Here is a 13,564-nt window from a genome sequence, read left to right on the forward strand (position 1 = left end):
ATGTGTCCCGTTGTCCATGTGGGGCTGTGTGATGTATGTGTCCCGTTGTCCATGTGAGGCTGTGTGATGTATGTGTCCCGTTGTCCATGTGGGGCTGTGTGATGTATGTGTCCCGTTGTCCATGTGGGGCTGTGTGATGTATGTGTCCCTGATGTTCATGTGGGGCTGTGTGATGTATGTGTCCCGTTGTCCATGTGGGGCTGTGTGATGTATGTGTCCCGTTGTCCATGTGGGGCTGTGTGATGTATGTGTCCCGTTGTCCATGTGGGGCTGTGTGATGTATGTGTCCCGTTGTCCATGTGGGGCTGTGTGATGTATGTGTCCCGTTGTCCATGTTGGGCTGTGTGATGTATGTGTCCCTGATGTTAATGTGGGGCTGTGAGAGGTATGTGTCCCGTTGTCCATGTGGGGCTGTGTGATGTATGTGTCCCTGATGTTCATGTGTGGCTGTGTAAGGCAGCGGTGCACAAACTGGGGGACATGCCCCACAGGGAGGCGGGAGAATTTCATGGTGGGGCGCGAGCGGTTACAGAGGCCCCGCGCTCTTCCCCACAGCATTTAAATTAAATACCGGGGAGGCGTGAGGCCTCGGTAACTCCCTTACCTGCTGCCAGCCAGGTCTTCGGCGAAGCGTCGCCATGGTAATGTGGCGTCAAATGATGCCGCGGTGTCATGTGACATCAAAATGATGCGATGTGGTCACGTGACGCGACGTCACATGACCTGCGACGTAATTTGACGCTGAGCTATTGGGAGGTGGGAGGGGGGGGGCGCGAAAGCTGCGGCTCCCGGGAAGGGGGCCGCAGCTCAAGAAGTTTGCGCGCCCCTGTGCTAAGGTATATTTCCCCGTAGTATTTGTGAGGTAAGTGTCCCCGTTGTCCATGTGGGGCTGTGGGAGGTATGTGTCCCTGATGCCTGTGTATTAGGAAGGGGTGAGAGATATGTGGCCCTGATATCTGTGTATTAGGAGGCAGTGAGAGGTATTTGTCGCTGATGTCTTTGTATTAGGAGGAGGTGAGAGGTATGTGTCCCTGCTATCTGTGTATTAGGAGGAGGATAAAGGTATGTGTCCCTGTTGCCAGTGTATTAGGAGGGGGTGAGAGGTATGTGTTTCTGATGTCTGTATGTTAGGAGGATGTGAGAGGTCTGTGTTCCTGATGTCTGTGTATTAGGAGGTGGATGAGGCATGAGACCCTGATGGCTGTGTATTAGGAGGAGGGGATAGGCATATGTTACTAATATCTCTGTATTAGAAGGCGATGAGAGGTATGTGCCCCTATCTGTGTATTAGGAGGGGTGAGATATGTCCCCCTGATGTCTGTGTATTAAGAGGAGATGAGAGGTATATGTTACTAATATCTCTGTATTAGAAGGCGATGAGAGGTATGTGCCCCTATCTGTGTATTAGGAGGGGTGAGATATGTCCCCCTGATGTCTGTGTATTAAGAGGAGATGAGAGGTATATGTTACTAATATCTCTGTATTAGAAGGCGATGAGAGGTATGTGCCCCTATCTGTGTATTAGGAGGGGTGAGATATGTCCCCCTGATGTCTGTGTATTAAGAGGAGATGAGAGGTATATGTTACTAATATCTCTGTATTAGAAGGCGATGAGAGGTATGTGCCCCTATCTGTGTATTAGGAGGGGTGAGATATGTCCCCCTGATGTCTGTGTATTAAGAGGAGATGAGAGGTATATGTTACTAATATCTCTGTATTAGAAGGCGATGAGAGGTATGTGCCCCTATCTGTGTATTAGGAGGGGTGAGATATGTCCCCCTGATGTCTATGTATTAAGAGGAGATGAGAGGTATATGTTACTAATATCTCTGTATTAGAAGGCGATGAGAGGTATGTGCCCCTATCTGTGTATTAGGAGGGGTGAGATATGTCCCCCTGATGTCTGTGTATTAAGAGGAGATGAGAGGTATATGTTACTAATATCTCTGTATTAGAAGGCGATGAGAGGTATGTGCCCCTATCTGTGTATTTGGAAGCAGTGAGAGGTATGAGTCGCTGATGTCTGTGTATTAGAAGGTGGTGAGAGGTACGTGTCCCTGATGTCTCTGTATTAGGAGCAGGTAAGAGGTATACATCCCTAATGTCTGTGTATTAGGAGGAGGTGAGAAATATGTATCCCTGATGTCTGTATATTAGGGGGGTGAGAGGTACAGTAGCGGCACACTTTATTCTAACTCGGCTCGAGCCGCAAGCCGCGTGGTGTTCCGGTTTCGTCGTTTTTTTCCCTCGCGTGCCGCGCGTCATCGATGCGCGGTCACGCTTCATTGGGAGCGTGCGCGCATGGCGCGCGTGCCCAGGGCTCCCTCGGTTGCTGTAATGTGGGGGATGGTGGTGGGGGGCTCCGGGGGACCCGGCGGACCCGGAGAGGGGAGGGGGAAGCCCCGATCGGAGGACCGATCCTCCGAGGCTCCGGCGCGCGCACGGGACACCTCGGCGCGCGCCCGGTATCTGTCGCGGCCGAGACCGGGCAAATGATAGAATAAACTCGGCCGCGACAGTATGAGTCCCTAATGTTTGTGTATTAGGAGGAGGTGAGAGGCATGTGTTACTAATGTCTCTGTATTAGGAGGAGGTGAGAGGCATGTGTTACTAATGTCTCTGTATTAGGAGGAGGTGAGAGGCATGTGTTACTAATGTCTCTGTATTAGGAGGGGGTGAGAGGTATGTGTTACTAATGTCTCTGTATTAGGAGGTGGCGAGAGATATGTGTCCCTGATGTCTGTGTATTAGGAGGTGGTGAGAGGTATGTGTCCCTGATGTCTCTGTATTAGGAGGTGGTGAGAGGTATGTGTCCCTGATGTCTGTGTATTAGGAGGGGGTGAGAGGTATGTGTCCCTGATGTCTGTGTATTAGTAGGTGGTGAGAGGTATGTGTCCCTGATGTCTGTGTATTAGGAGGTGGTGAGAGGTATGTGTCCCTGATGTCTGTGTATTAGGAAGGGGTGAGAGGTATGTGTCCCTGATATCTGTGTATTAGTAGGTGGTGAGAGGTATGTGTCCCTGATGTCTGTGTATTAGGAGGGGGTGAGAGGTACGTGTCCCTGATGTCTGTGTATTAGGAGGTGGTGAGAGGTATGTGTCCCTGATGTCTGTGTATTAGGAGGGGGTGAGAGGTACGTGTCCCTGATGTCTGTGTATTAGGAGGTGGTGAGAGGTATGTGTCCCTGATGTCTGTGTATTAGGAGGGGGTGAGAGGTATGTGTCCCTGATTTATTATTTATAAAATGTGTTACCAGGAAGTAATACATGAAACGAGAGGTAACTCTCAATGTATGTCCTGGGCACAAATATGGCAAATAATACATGGTTACAAATACAGTTACATAAATGAACACATTGCATGCACAGTTAGATGTCTGTGTATTAGGAGGAGGTGAGAGGTACGTGTCCCTGATGTCTATGTATTAGGAGGGGGTGAGAGGTATGTGTCCCTGATGCCTGTGTATTAGGAGGGGGTGAGAGGTATGTGTCCCTGATGTCTATGTATTAGGAGGGGGTGAGAGGTACGTGTCCCTGATGTCTATGTATTAGGAGGGGGTGAGAGGTATGTGTCCCTGATGCCTGTGTATTAGGAGTAGGTGGGAGGTACGTGTCCCTGATGCCTGTGTATTAGGAGTAGGTGGGACGTAAGTGTCCCTAATGTCTGTGTATTAGGAGGAGGTGAGAGGTATGAGTCCCTGATGTGCATTAGGAGGGGGTGAGAGGTACGTGTCCCTGATGCCTGTGTATTAGGAGTAGTTGGGAGGTACGTGTCCCTGATGTCTGTGTATTAGGAGGAGGTCAGAGGTTCTGATGATGGAGGTGGGGGTCCTCAGTAGAGTAGAGTTACGTTCAGTGTAAGAGACAGGCTCTCATTAGAACAGAGAGTAGCGTTAGCGCTGTAATATACAGTCACTGACAGAAACACCCAGCCCCGCAGAACTCAGTTTCACAGTAACACACAGCCCCACACAGTGTCACAGTAACACACAGCTCCACACAGTGCCACAGTAACACACAGCTCCACACAGTGTCACAGTAACACACAGCCCCACACAGTGTCACAATAACACACAGCCCCACACAGTGCCACAGTAACACACATCCCCGCAGAACTCAGTGTCACAGTAACACACAGCCCCGCACAGTGTCACAGTAACACACAGCTCCACACAGTGCCACAGTAACACACAGCTCCACACAGTGTCACAGTAACACACAGCCCCACACAGTGTCACAATAACACACAGCCCCACACAGTGCCACAGTAACACACATCCCCGCAGAACTCAGTGTCACAGTAACACACAGCCCCGCACAGTGTCACAGTAACACACATCCCCGCAGAACTCAGTGTCACAGTAACACACAGCCCCGCACAGTGTCACAGTAAAACACATCCCCGCAGAACTCAGTGTCACAGTAACACACAGCCCCGCACAGTGTCACAGTAACACACAGCCTCGCAGAACTTAGTGTCACAGTAACAGACAGCCCACACACAGTGTCACAGTAACACACAGCCCCGCATAGTGTCACAGTAACACACAGCCCCGCACAGTGTCACAGTAACACACAGCCCCGCACAGTGTCACAGTAACACACAGCCCCGCACAGTGTCACAGTAACACACAGCCCCGCACAGTGTCACACAGCCCCGCACAGTGTCACAGTAACACACAGCCCCGCACAGTGTCACAGTAACACACAGCCCCACACACTGTCACAGTAACACACAGCCCCGCACAGTGTCACAGTAACACACAGCCCCACACAGTGTCACAGTAACACACAGCCCCGCACAGTGTCACAGTAACACACAGTGTTACAGTAACACACAGCCCCGCACAGTGTCCCAGTAACACACAGCCCCACACAGTGTCACAGTAACACACAGCCCCGCACAGTGTCACAGTAACACACAGCCCCACACACTGTCACAGTAACACACAGCCCCGCACAGTGTCACAGTAACACACAGCCCCGCACAGTGTCACAGTAACACACAGCCCCACACAGTGTCACAGTAACACACAGCCCCGCACAGTGTCACAGTAACACACAGTGTTACAGTAACACACAGCCCCGCACAGTGTCACAGTAACACACAGCCCCGCACAGTGTCACAGTAACACACAGCCCCGCACAGTGTCACAGTAACACACAGCCCCACACAGTGTCACAGTACCACACAGCCCCGCACAGTGTCACAGTAACACACAGCCCCACACAGTGTCACAGTAACACAGCCCCACACAGTGTCACAGCAACACACAGCCCACACACAGTGTCACAGTAACACACAGCCCCACAGAACTGTGTCACAGTAACACACAGCCCCACAGAACTGTGTCACAGTAACACACAGCCCCACAGAACTGTGTCACAGTAACACACAGCCCCACACAGCCCCACACAGTGTCACAGTAACACACAGCCCCGCACTGTGTCACAGTAACACACAGACCCACAGAACTGTGTCACAGTAACACACAGCCCCACACAGTGTCCCAGTAACACACAGCCCCGCACAGTGTCACAGTAACACACAGTAACACACAGCCATGTAGAACAATCCCCGGACGCATTCCATGTCGGTCCAACACAAAGCAGCACAAGGGACAGGCAGAGACTGACCGGTGAGAGGCTGCTCTCCGGCTCTCGCATGCTGCTCCCTCCTATCCTGCCGGGCACTGCTCTCCTGTGCAGCCGCGGTGTGTGCTCAGCATCAGAAGCTGCTCCCTCCTATCCTGCCGGGCACTGCTCTCCTGTGCAGCCGCGGTGTGTGCTCAGCATCAGAAGCTGCTCCCTCCTATCCTGCCGGGCACTGCTCTCCTGTATCCTGCCGGGCACTGCTCTCCTGTATCCTGCCAGGCACTGCTCTCCTGTATCCTGCCGGGCACTGCTCTCCTGTATCCTGCCGGGCACTGCTCCCCTCCTCTCCTGCCGGGCACTGCTCCCCTCCTCTCCTGCCGGGCACTGCTCTCCTGTATCCTGCCGGGCACTTCTCTCCTGTGCAGCAGCGGTGTGTGCTCAGCATCAGAAGAATCCGCCTCTGTAGGAAGCCAGCCAGTCCCACGTTCCCCCCTCCATAACCCGCCCGCCTTCAGGGAAACACACTGTTCAGAGCCAAAGCCTCAGCTTTCTAGAGCTGGAACAGCTAACGGAGTGTGCCAGCCTCTCATACACAGCTGTCACTGGGGAGCCCGCTGGCATGCTCTGTGATGGGTAATTAGATGGAGATACCCTTCTTATCCCGCAGAAGCACCCAGTGTCCCCGAGCTCTGCCTCCTGCTGCTGCACCCAGTGTCCCCGGGCTCTGCCTCCTGCTGCTGCACCCAGGGTCTCTGGGCTCTGCCTCCTGCTGCTGCACCCAGGGTCCCCGAGCTCTGCCTCCTGCTGCTGCACCCAGGGTCCCCGAGCTCTGCCTCCTGCTGCTGCACCCAGGGTCTCTGGGCTCTGCCTCCTGCTGCTGCACCCAGGGTCCCCGAGCTCTGCCTCCTGCTGCTGCACCCAGGGTCCCCGAGCTCTGCCTCCTGCTGCTGCACCCAGGGTCTCTGGGCTCTGCCTCCTGCTGCTGCACCCAGGGTCCCCGAGCTCTGCCTCCTGCTGCTGCACCCAGGGTCCCCGAGCTCTGCCTCCTGCTGCTGCACCCAGTGTCCCCGGGCTCTTGCTGCTGCACCCAGGGTCCCCGAGCTCTGCCTCCTGCTGCTGCACCCAGTGTCCCCGGGCTCTGCCTCCTGCTGCTGCACCCAGTGTCCCCGGGCTCTTGCTGCTGCACCCAGTGTCCCCGGGCTCTTGCTGCTGCACCCAGTGTCCCTGAGCTGCAGCTTCTATTCCAGCCTCTCACATCTCCCCCACTAAACCCATAAACCAGACAATCCTTTGCAGTGCCTTTTAACCTGATTGGTGACATGGGATGACATCAGTCGCTGGCCTGGCCAACCGTAATGCAGCTGTATGATGTCAATGCTCTTTACAGTGCCGCTGCCTGTTAACCCCTGTACTACTGGAGAGCAGAAGTCTGTTTAGCATTTTTTTTTTATAACTTTAATTTTTATTGAGTTTTACAGATGTAATATACAACAGAACAAGACACAAAAGTTGTAGTATGTCTACATGAAATATAAACTTATAACATATATTGGATGCGTACCATAGTCTAATAGATTAACAGAACAAGTTTTTGGATGTCGTTGATTATTCAAGATATGTCATTGATCATATACACACACGAAACGAAATGGAAAGAAAGAAAAAGGGGGGTGGGAAAGGGAGGGGGTGGGGGGAGAGGGAAGGAAGAGGGGGGAGGCATCTTGGACTGTTTAGCATTTAAGCCATGAGTCTGTCTATATTATAGCATCTGTGCCCTAAGTCTGTATATAGCATCTGAACCCTGAGTCTGTATATAGCATCGGATCCCTGAGGCTGTATATGCAGTAGTATCCGAACACCGAGTCTGTATATAGCGCCTGAACCCTGAGTCCGTATATAGCATCTGTACCCTGAGTCCGTATATAGCATCTAAACCCTGAGTCTGTATATACAGTAGTATCCAAACACTGAGTCTGTATAAAGCATCTGAACCCTGAGTCTGTATATAGCATCTGAACCCTGAGTCTGTATATAGCATCTGAACTCTGAGTCTGTATAAAGCATCTGAACCCTGAGTCTGTATATAGCATCTGAACCCCGAGTCTGTATATAGCATCTGAACCCCGAGTCTGTATATAGCATCTGAACCCAGAGTCTGTATATAGCATCTGAACCCTGAGTCTGTATATAGCAACTGAACCCTGAGTCTGTATATAGCAACTGAATGTCATGGTAGACCAAGCTTATTAAAACATTAATGTCTGGATCCTTTGATTGAATAAAGCATAAAATAAATTGTATTTACAGTATTCACATAAAGAACACATACAGCTTGAATTACAAAAATATCATGAATAGCACACTTACTCTAACGAAATAAAGGGTTTCTGGAATGAAAGTTCATGCAATCCGGTCTCCAGGTATCAATTCCCAGCGCGGGGTTGACAGCAAGCAGGAAACAGGACACTCTTTTGGCTAGGGGCGCAACTTGCCACCCCTATATTTCAGCCAAATAAAAGAATTTCGTTCTGCCAATGCAGGATTAATTAGCCAATCCTTAGGCCTTACAAATACTGGAAACCGGATACAAATCTTTGGTTATGATGGAATCTTCTTTACATGATGGACCTTAGATGGAATTTAGATGAATCTTAATCTCGGATGACTCTGACCTCTGATTGCTGCGCCAACTTTTAAAAACTCCTAAAGTCTATCTTTTCAGTCTGCAGCAAATCACTGCGTGGGAACCAATTATCCCACCTATAGCAAGGTTTTGCCAGGCTGATAACTCCTGGCATCGCTGGCTTCAGAATAGTGAGAGAGCATGTGCACGAACCATCATTTTGCTCACTCACTATTCGAACCCGCCCACCTGTCACTGGGCATATGGCATCCGGCCTTCTTAATGAATTCCGCTCAGTCTAGCTAGGCCAAAGGGACCCTTTGAAGTTAGGATAACGGTGTTCCAATTAGCCTTTCCTGCTAACAATAGGTTTAACACCTCTTGGACAAATGTTCCTTTGATCTAGTAGCCATAAGCCCCCCTCTGAACAAATGGCTCTCACACCTCTATTTCTTTGAAGCTCAGAGGTTTCTTATCCTGCATTTCAAAGACCAGGATTACACACCCAAAGTGTCATCTCCTGTTCTGGACTGAATGAAGGCGAATCCCCTCCTGTCTATAATGTTAATTTCGTTACAATTATAAATTTAAAATACCAAAATTAGAGGAGACATTTATGTAATATTGGGATTGAACATTAATGCTCAAAAAAATAATCCCTTTATGTGTTCGTACCTCAGTAATGTACACACCAAATATCATCTTTCGAGGATGCTCCTAACTAAAGTCAGCTATTGGCTTTTGTCCTGGAACCAGATTCCACATTCCTCTGTTCCCCTTTACAGCTTGGGATTTATTTCTCCCTAGTTTGTCTGTCTGTTATTTTCCCTGTCTCAGCAGCTTGCTGCATGTGAAAAGGCAACATTATTGCTACATGTTGTTTACACAGCCTGTGTTGGTTGCCTGCAGCTCATATTCTCCTAGCTGAGAGTGGGCTATTCCTACCCCCCTGTCCTCGCTGACAGTTAGTATAGTCTCACTTCCCATCTAGTGTGACCCTTGCTCCTCACTTAATTTTCACCCTCTGAGTGAGTAACTGCCTGCTATTTACCCCAGCAAGGCCTTTTTGTTTTACACTGTCTCATCCTTGATACACTGCACTTCAGACAGAGAAGCACTCTCTACCTACATTACATCTACAAGCACCTATCTCCCTGTGATTTTCCCTCAATAAAACTAAGAAAGAGAAAAGGACTTGTTTGTGCTTTTTGAAGAGGGGAGACATGAGTTAAGCTTACTGGAACTATTCATACATCATTCGTGACCCTGGTTTCAGGAAAGCTTTCATGTGGTTTTAATTTTTTCCCCTCATTCAGAAAACATTGTTATCAGAATTCATACATTTAACACATGATATGATTTCCCCCCTGAACCCCTACACTGGATTCAGGTTACCTGTGCATTTATGTGGGTACCTCTGCTATACTGGGGAATCCCTGTTATACCTGCGGAGATATTTTAACCCCTTCATATCCATTTACCTTTTATTTTAATAAAACAAACCTGCTCAGTCTTAGACCTGACTAGAGTGTGGGGATAAATATCCCCTTATGCCCCGTGTAGGTTATAGGTATTTTTCACACAGTCACAGTAATGCAAACACAATGGCCGGGCCCAAGAGCTGACATTCTACATTTTAACTTAAAACCCCTATAACTCTCTTCACCTTATCCCTGGTGAGAGATGTATTGAACCCCACACTGGGGTCTGGGGTTTGGGCATATTCCGAGAACCTTTAATGCAATTCAGTTCCCTGACTGGCTTTACTGTCCTGGTTTGTGCTGAAGCAGGGGGATTTGACGGTGAGCTGCAAACTGCATTCTGGGGAGGATTTTGTCCGGTGGTCTGTGTTTCTCATGTCCTCAGGTATCTGGGGGGATTCCTGAGTACATGTTTCGGGGTAACCCACAACAATGGCCCCCGTCTACCAAAACAGACCCTGACAACATTTTACCATCAAATCACCCCGAAAACTCACACCCTGCACATCCCTGCTGGCAACCTCTGGAACAGTAAAACCACATACATCTTTATTATACCAACAGTTATATACCACAATTGGGCTGCAGAACTGACACTCCACAGTCACCTTTTATGACTCAAGGCCCTCCACCTGGGAATAATGCTTTAATTGGTGGCCTGGGGACCCCTTCACCATCACACTGAACCCTGAGTCTGTATATAGTAACTGAACCCTGAGTCTGTATATAGCGCCTGAACCCCGAGTCTGTATATCGCATCTGAACCCCGAGTTTGTATATAGCATTTGAAACCTGAGTCTGTATATAGCATCTGACCCCTGAATCTGTATATAGCATCCAAACCCTGAATCTGTATATAGCATCTGAACCTTGAGTATATATATACAGTAGAGTCACGGTTACCCAACCTAACCGAGACTGATACCATTGCGGATAACTAAAAATGACAGATAACACGGAAAGTATTATCCCTCCCCACCCTCACTTATCGGCGGCAGCAGAAGAGGACCATGTCAGCGGAGGAATGGAGTTAAAACAGTGGGCGGCGGTGGCAGCAGGCAGAAGATCATCAGATCCTGTGCGCAGACCAAGAGCAGAGCGGCATAGGAAAATGGCCGGGGAGGAGAGCACTGTAACACCAGAAGTCAGACACTGGCTCCTCTCCAGCACTCTCCCCCCCACACCCCCCGGCTGTTCTCCTATGCCACTTTGCTCCTGCTCCGCACACAGGGTCTGCTGGTCTTCTGCCTGCCGCCGCCCACTGTCTTAAATCCATTCCTCCGCTGACATAGTCCTCTTCTCCGGCCGCCAGCTGTCTTCCTCCGGTGCCGCTCCTGTGGTCTGCAGTCCTCCTCTTCTTCTGCCACCAGTAAGCGAGAAGGGGGGGGGGGGTGACAGATAAAACTGAGTGTCGGTTAACAAGAGTCAGATAAACGAGACTCTACTGTAGCATCCGAACCCTGAGTGTATATAGCATCCGAACCCCAGGTATGTATATAGGGTTGGAAGGAGTGGCTCCTGCCATTCCGGAATCCCTTGATGTCCCCAGTTACTCCCATTTTTGGACATGTTGTACCCTGTTGGTATTAGATTTGTCCTTACCCAGCAATAGGGATAAACAATCAATGAACATTCCTCACTAGTACATATCTTCTCAGGGGCTTTGGTTTTGGCAACGGGACGGACAACGTGACCATGTAAAATGAAACAGCGCCAGGACCTTTTCATAAAAATCAGACATTTATTTTGACTTCCAAGCATAAGTCCATGCATGTACACATGGGTCCAATCACAAGATTGGTTGTTTCTTCATACCGTACGTCAGTGACATTTCTTCGATGTGCTGGGGGTACGCAAGCAATCCCTATAAAAGTGGCTCTCTCAAGTTACTTCTTGGTTAACAACAGAAAACTGATCCCCTGCGATGGGATCCAGACAAAGCCCCCACAAACAAATGCACTAAAACCGTCATTGGGTCGGACACAGATGTAATCAGAGATCGAATGTCTCTGTTGAATAGCCACATAAATAAGGTCTGAAGATCAAGAGATCAAAATCACAGGAAGAAATATGGATGCTATATACAGACTCAGTGATCAGATGCTATATACAGACTCAGGGTTCAGATGCTATATACAGACTAAGGGTTCAGATGCTATATACAGACCCAGGGACCAGATGCTATATACAGACTCAGGGTTCGGATGCTACAGTAGTCTCTCGTTTATCCGACTTTTGTTCACCGACACTCCGTTTTATCTGTCGCCCCCTTTTCTATATAGACTGTATATAAATATGTAGCACCCTTGTGGGATCCTACTCCAGTCCTGGGGCTAACGGGAGTTAATGGGTTAATTTCCAGGGCTTTATGTTGCATTTTCCATGTAACATATTTTATGTGTCAGTTTAAAGTCAGGTGCATGCCACTCCCTGCTTCTGGAAGTTGCCAGAAGAGTCACCCTGTAGGGGATGGCTCTGTCTAAAGTTAAGACCACCCCTTAATCTGCTCAGTATCTGAGGGAGGGGTAAAGGTTATGTAACACATGCCCCCCCCCCCTCTGGGACAAGGACTGAATTACTATCGTAGTGTGGTGCTGAAGCGTACCTGCTGGTTCAGGAGAGCTGAGTAGCCGCGATAGTAAGGGGCAATAGGACAGGCTTTTGGGTGGTCTCTGGGTTCTTGTTCCTTGGTTCAGCGCCTCCAGCTATGATGGGCCCCTGGGACGCAGGATGTCAGCTCCCTCACAGCGCTCCCTACCCCTCCTGCCCAGGAACTGACACCAGGCACAGGTATAGTGAACAAGTAGGTTTATTGGACATGCTGCATCACCTCTTCACACAGCATAGTTCTTGTAGTCCAATGTCCCAGGACTTCAGGATGGTGCTTACCCTGATAGTATGGGGCCTTGAGTCTTGATGGTCCCTAGGCCTTTCGGCCTACGGTGGGCCAGCTCATCCACGCCATGGGAGAGGCTGACAGCCCATGCTTTCACCTTGGAAGGCAGAGCAAGACAGCTCTAACTTTGCAACACCTACTCACTAGCTTAAGGAAGGGGCGGGCTCGTGGACTGTACCCATCACTGATAGGCTTACACAGGCCATGAGTCACCACCTTACTTCCATCACTTACAAGTGGGTTAAAAGGTGAGTCAATGGCACATAGATTAACCCATGAAGGCCCTAAACTTACTAGGGACTTACATCACAGATACACTGTGGAGGAAAGAGAGGTACTTATGGACATTCATGTTACACTCTCCCCTGGGTGAAACTCCCAACGACCCCGCTTGGGTCCAAATTTGCTGCGCCATCTGTCATCCTGGAATCTGCAGAATGACATACATTTGTACAAGGTTAATATAAATCATACAATATACAACATACTTATCACTACTAACTGAATTACCCTAGTGGTAATGTCGAGGATCCAGCTTTTTAATTGGCTGTCCGTCATAGTCTTCTACCCATACTGAGTAGACTTTGGGGACACCAGCTTGCTGGCGGACCTCCACCCTATCCATATAAATGCAGGTGCCTATCTCCCATTATCCCATGTTAGAGCAAATAAGTGACTCAGTAATAAACACTTTATGGCTAGTCTTACGCTGCAGGTAATCGATAACAGCTAACCTCAGCCACTTATGGCGATGGTCCTCTATGTCCTGCATGATGGGTTCAGGGACATAGTGAAAGTGATACCAATAGGACTGCCTTAACCTAGCTCTTATGGCCCGGCTGATGGAGAGGACAACGATGCATTGTGCTGATGGAGAGGACAGAGATGCATTGTGCTGATGGAGAGGGCAGCGATGCATTGTGCTGATGGAGAGGACAGCGATGCATTGTGCTGATGGAGAGGGCAGCGA

General features: G+C 49.5%; 1 protein-coding gene across 1 annotated transcript in view; it reads right to left on the reverse strand.

Moving 5' to 3' along the window:
* LRRC24 (leucine rich repeat containing 24) overlaps positions 1-6,868 on the reverse strand; it is a 184,162-nt gene extending 177,294 nt beyond the window's left edge. Inside the window, exon 1 of the mRNA XM_075581224.1 lies at positions 5,637-6,868. The gene's annotated coding sequence lies outside the window, so the exon portion shown is untranslated. The remainder of the gene's footprint in view (positions 1-5,636) is intronic.
* Between the last annotated feature and the right edge of the window lie 6,696 nt (positions 6,869-13,564).

This window comes from Ascaphus truei, chromosome 2 (genome assembly GCF_040206685.1).
Source record: "Ascaphus truei isolate aAscTru1 chromosome 2, aAscTru1.hap1, whole genome shotgun sequence".
Lineage (NCBI taxonomy): Eukaryota > Metazoa > Chordata > Amphibia > Anura > Ascaphidae > Ascaphus > Ascaphus truei.